This window comes from Neophocaena asiaeorientalis, unplaced genomic scaffold, assembly GCF_003031525.2.
Source record: "Neophocaena asiaeorientalis asiaeorientalis breed wild unplaced genomic scaffold, Neophocaena_asiaeorientalis_V1.1 scaffold396, whole genome shotgun sequence".
NCBI lineage: Eukaryota > Metazoa > Chordata > Mammalia > Artiodactyla > Phocoenidae > Neophocaena > Neophocaena asiaeorientalis.
The window spans coordinates 3,960,718-3,969,248 of NW_020172455.1; the positions used below are offsets into that span (position 1 = coordinate 3,960,718).

Sequence of the window (8,531 nt, forward strand, 5' to 3'; positions counted from 1 at the left end):
CAGCGGCAGCAACTCGGCATCCACACCGCAGTCATCAAAGGGTCTAGAAAAAAACAGCCTCCCCAGCAAAGGCAGTGCTAGTCTTCCTCTGACCCCAAGCTCTTGTCTGGGAGGATTCCTGCTCTTTGTACGAAAATCAAGCATAGTGCCCGCGATCTCTATTAATAACGATATTATCACCACCACCTAGTACTGAACCCTGACCGTGGCTGCATACCGCAGGAGGCATTTAACTGCATTATTACATTCGAAACTCCCAACAATCTGCAGAGTGCGAAGCAAAGTGAACTTACCCCAGGCCACACTACCAATAAGAGGCGAAAGTTGACACCCGGTCCCAGTCTGTAGGACTTATGCCTTGACCTTCTAGATCACAGTTAGGTGCTCACTTAATGCTGGCAAAACGCAAACAAACTCAAGCACCATCAAAACCAGCAGTTTATTTCTGCAGAAAGCCTAAACACCCAAGTCTAAGCCATGCTGTTCATGACGTTTTACAAAGGACCCAGTGAACACGTTCTTCCTTCACGTCACACATTCCAATTAAACGGTAAATAAGAACACGTTAAATCCATCCCCTGCTCTTCCTATAAACACTAATGGGTACCTGGTAAAGATTCAGGACACGGTCATAAAGCACCATCTACACTGTGGCACCACCTGAGAGCCCATTAGTGGTTCTGTCCTCCAACCAAGCAAAGACCAGAGCCACTGAGGCAAAGAGCTTAACAGGAAATGGGCCTCAACTCAGCGTGCTGTCAAGTCCTTCCCATGAGTGTTAACCACACAATCCATGCTGGGAGCTAGAAACGTGTTCTCATAAAGGGCTCCCTGTTCTAGCCCCATCATAAAACCCTAGAACTTTATTTCAGGATCTTACAGAGCCCCCTCTGCCTATGTAGATCAACAGGCCCTAGATATTCCAAAAGCAAAGCATTTTGACTTAATCTTAATGGCTTGTTGAAGCCTCAATAGCTTCAAATTCTTTAATGATGAGTTTATGTAAAAGCAATTTTCCCACTAATTCCCAAAAGGAAACTTCATATTTCATAAAAACTAACACACGTGCACCACCACTTATTTTGGGGAACCAATTTTGCTGGCTATTTTTACCACATTATTTCCTAATTACATCTTGGAAGGTCCATATTTATACCATTCTCAGCAACTAGCACAGTATACAGCCAAACTGTCTGATGAGTAAGTGAACAAGTGAATGAATGAATACACACCAGAGTGACCTAGATAATATCCATTCATTCTGCCTCAAATTAGTCCAGGTACAAACAAAACAAGCTTTAGCTCCTCTAAGCGGACGCTACCTCCCTGAAAAATATACTGTATCTTTGATTTTCCACCTAACTCGATCTTGAAAGTATTTTAATTAAAATTCATCTGTATGACACAGCAAGCAGATGCTTTTTCAAAGAATATCATTTTAACAGTTCCTTCTCTGATTTGGTCACATTTTCCATCTGAGTTCCTATACCACCTATGATTATAATTTATGAAAAAAAAATGTGCATTATAAAATTGTTCCAAGGCTCACTGGGGCAAATCATTCCTGCTGTTGGAAGCCGAAGTACAAACCTTTGTCGATCCATATGCCTTCTCTCCATAATACCTGAAACCGTTATTCAGGGTCAGCCAAAATAAAGAAAATACACAAGGTTGCTTGTGTATCTTTTATGAGCAAAAATTTGTTTTTTATGTTACTGTGCCCCGGTTATATCCAAGCAGCCAATGCTCACCAAGGTCTCGTACCTAATGGTCTGAACATATGTAACAGTCTCACCTGACAATCATTACACAATCGAAAGCTGCTTCCCCAATAACACGCTGCCCCATAGCGGGCAATTTTCCTCCACAAACGAGGGAGGAAAAGAAAAAGTTGAAACAGAAAAAAATGATTTAAATAAAAGATAAAACGGTGACCAACTGTGGATTTTCTCCTTGAATCGATCCTGGAACTACAAGGAGGCACAGGCCTTTGGATCCCCCCCTTCTAATAGTGACCTAGCCACCAGCTACTCTCCCCAAAGGCTTCAGAAAGAAGGCTCAGAAAACAGAAGCCACACTCTGTTCCAACACAAGATGTTCCTTCCAGGCCAGGCTGAAAGCACACCATGCACCCATCGCCACCAGGCTGAACACAGCTGCTACAGTGCTGGGACTAGTCACCGTTTGCAGCATCCAATCTCCCAAGGGCTGATCCTCCCAGAAGAAAAGACTTAGAAAAGCAGATCTCCAGAGGTTACTGTAAAACCTTAGTGCACTGCTTCAACAAACATTTACCTTGCACGACCCATGTGCTGGAAGAACAACTGACAGTCTCAACAAGGGACTGAGCCTGCGCTTCCCATGGTCCAGGCCAGATTAGATTTTATCTGTAAACCACCAAAACACGCTCCCATGAGGTCACAGGCCAAACAGAACGCCTGTCACTACTGTCTGGCCAAAAAAATAAAGTTTCATTCCAGCACAGAACACAGACCTCTGGCCTCACTTCCAAGACAAGAAACACACACACACACACACACACACACACACACACTGAACACCTGTGAAATATACCTTGTACCTTCATCTCCATTTTTTTCATATGAGGAAACAAGAGCTAAAAAAAGATTAACCACCTTGCCCAGAAGTACAAAGCTACCAAACAGCAGAATCAGGTCTGAAATTCACACGTGCCTGTCCAATAACAAAGTTCTTAACCTGTCTAATATGCTACTCTAAACATTAAACTTACTTGGATCCTAACACATGCCACCAGGGAATCCTCTGTCCGCTGGCCCTTACTTAGTCCTTTTTTTGCCTGTTGAATTCATCCTGTAAGGCCTAGGTCATTTCTTTCTCTCTTCTCCCTTTCCCTGATCTAGCATAGTGTCTGGCATGACGCAGGGGCTTAAAACATGTTGGCTGTGTCCACAATAGGAAAATTATGGGACACATTTTTGTTGAGGCATGAGCATTTACTTAAACCACCTCCAGCTTTGCATAAGGAACTCATAATCACACCGTGGCTTAGCATACACGGTGGCAATAGGCGATGGCTTACCAGAAAACGTCTCACTGAAAACTATTAGGCAAATAAAGAGTTAATGTTTTACATGCGTAACGGTTCAACCCAAATTCTACAATACCAGCATCATTGCTTAATACTGATAAAATATCTTCCTGGATATATGCTGAATTAAGAAAGAAGATTGTTGTTCATTAAATAAATATGTGAGCTAGTAATATTTAGTTTTGGAAATGTATTCTTATACTCATCCTGATATTCAGACAGGTTTGTGAAGACAAACTATGAAAATCTTGGCTACATTGCTCTAGAAAATAGTCTAGTTTCACACTGACTTAATTCCTTTCCATAAACCACCCCCATAGTAGTAATACTACAGGGAAAAGAACTCAACTTGGAAATGAAAGACCTGGATTCAAATCTAGCCCTGCTTCTCATCAGCTATGTGACCTTGGGAAAGTTACTTCAACCTCTCCATCAGTATCCTCTGTAAAAAATGAGGATGCTGCCTATGTAAAAGCTTTGTACCAGTTATATGGGTCCAAATGGTTGGCATATAAATAAATGTTGCTCAGTTAAAGTCAGGTGAAATGGAATTACTTCTCTTACCTTCAAAGAAGCAGGACCTCAATTTCATTTGTAAAATGAAGGAAATGGTACCTATGCCTTTGGGTTGTCATGGCAATTAAGAGGTCATATTAGACTAGTATCTGGCATAGAATAAAGGTTACGGAAAGATATGTTGTTATTCTTTCCCACACACATGGCTTCATGTGACTCAAAATACAATGAAATAGTAAAAAGGTTAACTGAGTTATACTTAAACAGATGTGACCCCACAGGCGAGACTATTTATGAAGAGTCATTGCTGTCAAGAACTCTGAATGTACTATAATACAATTACGAAGTACGGCTAGGAGGAGGTGTGGAGAAAAGAGAACCCTCCTACAATGTTGGTGGAAATATAGATTGGTGCAGCCACTATGGCAAACAGTCTGGAGGTTCCTGAAAATAATAACAGAGTTGCCATATGACCCAGCAATCCCACTCCTCGGCATACATCCGGAGAAAACTCTAATTCCAAAAGACACATGCACCCCAGTGTTCATAGCAGCACTATTTACACTAGCCAAGACATGGAAGCAGCCCAAATGTCCATTGACAGATGAATGGATAAAGAAGATGTGGTGTATATATACACATACATATACACAATACACACACACACACACACACACACAAATGGAATACTACTCAGCTATAAAAAAAGAATGAAATAATGCCATCTGCAGCAACGTGGATGGACCCAGAGATTAAGTCAGATTGAGAAAAACAAATATCATATGATATCACTTATATGTGGAATCTAAAATATGATACAAATGAACTTACAAAACAGACTCACAGACATAGAAAACAAACATGTTTACCAAAGGGGAAAGGGGGTGTGGGGAGGGGTAAAGTAGGAGTCTGGGACTAGCAGATACAAACTACTATATACATAAAATAGATAAACAACAAGGTCCTACTGTATAGCACAGGGAACTATATTCAATATCTTGTAATAAACCATAATGGAAAAGAAAAAAAAAATGAAGTACAGCTAATCCTCAAATCCCAATATGATGACACAAAATCTGTGCTTACCCTACAGGTAAGGCTTCTGTACCAAAGGGTAGTCACGGCATTAAAAATGTAATGTAACTCACCACATTAACAAGCTAAAAAAGGAAAACCATATGGTCATTTCAATAGATACAGAAAAGGCATCTGACAAAATTAAACACCCATTCATGTCGGAAAATTCTCAGCAAACTAGAAATAGAAGAGAACCCGATAAAGGGCTTACGGAAAATACCTACAGCCATGTCATATTTTATAATGAAAGACTGAATGCTTTCCCTTAGGATCAGGAACCAAGCAAGGATGTTCGCTCCCCCCCGTGACTGCTTGACATTGTACTGGAGCCCCCAGGAGTGCAATAAAGCAGGAAAAATAAGGCAAACAGGAAAGGAAGGAGGTAACACTTGTTATTCAGAGATGACATGATCATCTGTGTAGAAGGTGCCAAGAAATCTACAAAAAAGTTACAAGAACCACCAAGAAGTCAGCTTAAAGCAGGAGGAAACTTTTGGGGGTGATCGTAGTGTTTTAGTGACAGCAGTGGTGATGATTAAATGACTATTTGTCAGAGTTCATTGAATAGTACTCTTAAAATCGGTCCATTTTATTACACGCAAATTACACCACAATGACGCAGACCACAGCAGGAAACACTCGGCCACTCCTCACCCGCAGGCTGCAGACCTGCACCCTCCTCCCCACATGAACACAACACTACTCAGAAGACCTGAAATGCTTCAAGCGTTGTGGTTTCCCCGCCTTGAGGAGGAATTTCTGACTTGTAAATCAGAAAATGCTCTTGAGAAAGTCATTTTAAGTAATTCAGGGATAAAACAACTTCCACACAAGGTCCAAGTGATCAAGATTCCACACAGCCTGATGAGACACAGCTTTGTAAGGTGAACGTGGCTGCAGCCAACGACGCTGTGCATGGAGTCCGTGTGTTTACAAAGACCTGCAATGTTAGAACCCTAAGTGTCACATCTCAAGGGGCCCCAGTCTAGCTCTCTGGTGTTACTGATAAGGAAACTGAGGTTCCAAAAAGAAGGAGTGACTAACTAAGTTGCCCAAGAGAACACAGAAGTTTCTACCGGAGACCAGGAGATGAATTTTTTTTTAAATTTGGACAAATAGCACAAAGCAGCACCGTGTAAGTTGAACCTGTAGTTTATGTTCACAGTTAGTAAACAGCACACGTGAAAGGTCACTAGGTAGCCTCCTGGGGAGCAATACCAGGGGTGCTGGAAACTGGATTCAAACCCAGTATCGGAGGCAAGAGCCACCCACTCCCCGCCTCACTGAACCACCTCCCAGGTGCGGAAGAGGGAAAACCGCAGAAAGCACACGCAAGACACCCACACGAGACATCGCCTGAGCTACACACCTGCCCGCAGAACCACACACGTGGGACCACATGGTAGACACAGAATGCCGCTCACCTTGAACTTGTCCGCCGTACTGCTCGCTTTTAGTTTGGAATAGGTGTAAGACTACTATCTGACCGTCCACTGGTTTTCCTCAGGACAACCACTCCCCAAATCAAAGGCAGAATACTGAGAGTCTCCGGCGTGCTACCTGCTTTTTACCAGAGGAGCAAGACTGGTTCCCATCCTTCCTGGCGGCTCAGAACCCAGCCTTTCAATCACACAGTTGACAGACGAGATACTTCCTAAATGCTTGCAGAAGGAAAAAGAATCATCCTAACCTTCCCAAAGATATCAAGTGTGTTTTTATCAAAAATTCACAGTATACGTGAGAAAGGTCTCAATCCAGCCTCAAGACTTGAGGCATTGTTAAAACTTCTCCATTTTCACTTACTTTTGAAAAGCAAAAGCCAGAAAGCAACATTAACAAACAAAGCATGTACAAAACAGGGATTTTTCCCTTTTTTTTTTTTAAGGCTTCTACCCACGCAAGCCAGAAACTTGTGTGTTTTCCTGACTTCCCACCCCTTCCTCAGCCGCTGCGGCCAGGAGGTCACCGAGACCTGTCCGTCCCTCCTGCCTATTTCCTCCCTGTCCCCTGGCTCCTGCCCAGGCGCAGAACTCGTCCTCTCGAATCGGAACTAGCCTCCCCTGGTCTGTCTGCCTGTCTCCCCGCTTCCAGCCTCAGAGGGATCTTTCTGACTCAGACCTTGCCCCGTCCCTGCCCTTTCGCTCAAAAGCCTGCCACACCTCCCCACCAAGAACAGGATAAAGTCTAAGCTCTCCAGCTTATGGCAGAACTTTAATTAAGAGATAAACCAGAAGTCAACACATTCTCAGAAGCAAATGAACACCTTTTATCCGACCCAGGAAAGGAGAAAGAAAAGCAAGAGAAAAATGGATTTTAATTCTGCTGGAAATAAATTATAGTTCCAAATTTTAAAGGCAGGGCATTTCAAAAAAAAAAAAGTAAAATGTGTCATGTATCTCTCATACATATTGGGCTGGCCAAAAAGTTTGTTCAGGTTTTTTGTAAGATGGAAACATCCGCAACATCTTAGGGCAAAACCCGAATGAACATTTTGGCCAACCAATACATATATACACACACATAACAATGGGGTAATAGGTTGCCTTTTTGTTTTTTTTATTCTATCAATCTTTATATTCCCCTTCACCTTTCCAGTGAAAAGTCTTCCTATTTTTATAGATACCGAATTAAGATTTTTAAGGGCAGATAATTATAAAAGTAAATTACATTCAAGCTCTTTACATCAGTACTAAGGCAGTTTTAATTTTATTAATCTTCATATCATAAAAGTAAGCTATCAAACCATACCCCAACCCTTTGGCATTCTGCACGGCATAAGGTTAAAGGGTAGAAAAAAATAATACAGGCAGAGATGAGAACATGTCAGGAGTTTAAGTGGATCGGCATTTTAACGCCACTCTTTGAAGGTCTCAACTGACTTAATACACCTGAGTTCGCTGAAATCACGATTTTCACTTCACGGCACTCGATTAAGCTTCAGAGTATGAAAATTTCTAAATCATCTTCATCCTGTCCAACTTAAAAAGAAACTCAGGCCCACCAAGACCCTCCCCCTCCTTTCCCGAGGGAACCAGAGCCAAGAGCAGCTGGGGTGCAGAGGACTGTCCCCCCTTCGCCCTCCAAGCCTCCCAGTACTTGACAACCTTCCAGCCCAAGGGCTCCTCGTGCCGCACTCGTGACACCCGGGGCCTCCCTGTGCACAGGAGGGTGTTCAGCAGCATCCCTGGCCTCCGCCCACTGATGAAACAATCAAGCACATCTCTGGACCTTGCCAGAAGGCCCCTAGGAGGCAAAACTGCCCAGGTCGAGCAGCTCTGTTCTAGCCTCCTCCGACTGCCTTCGCCATTCGAGGGAGGGCACCATCGGCCTCACGCTCCAACGACGTTCTCCGGGTACCACCACCACGGCCACCCTCAGGGTTCAGGCTCTGACAGAACAGCCTGACTTGCTTCTTACACGTTCCCACCATTCTGCCACTGGGCCCAACCCCACGTCACAGCAGCCAGCCCCTCCCACACCAGTGCCCACTCCCCCGGGGAAGCCTCACCGCAGCCTCACCTGTCCTCTCCACGGCTCAAGTTCAGCTTCTCCTATTTTTCTATTATTTCACTGCCTGATGTACCGAGCTTTCCCATCAGCCTGCCAAAAGGCCTTGGGCCATACAAAAGAGAGCCACTGCGTGATGATTTAAAACATCCGGGCTCTGTTAGAACGAGGAAGGCCTATAACAAGAACTGAAGTAACAGCAGTTCATGGTAAAATCAGACCATCCAAGGAAGGGCCAGCTGATTCCACACTGCGTGTGCTCTTCCTGTGCTCAGAGCCTTTGCTGCTCCTCTACTTCTCATAACAACGCTCTGAAAGCAACTCTGTCCAGGGCACCTGGCGCACAATCCATCACGGCCAC

At 43.6% G+C, this 8,531-nt stretch overlaps 1 protein-coding gene across 1 annotated transcript in view; it reads right to left on the reverse strand.

Annotated features, from left to right (window-relative positions):
* The window catches only part of ASAP2 (ArfGAP with SH3 domain, ankyrin repeat and PH domain 2), a 129,569-nt gene extending 121,341 nt beyond the window's left edge, over positions 1-8,228 (reverse strand). Inside the window, exon 1 of the mRNA XM_024737737.1 lies at positions 8,183-8,228. The gene's annotated coding sequence lies outside the window, so the exon portion shown is untranslated. The remainder of the gene's footprint in view (positions 1-8,182) is intronic.
* Between the last annotated feature and the right edge of the window lie 303 nt (positions 8,229-8,531).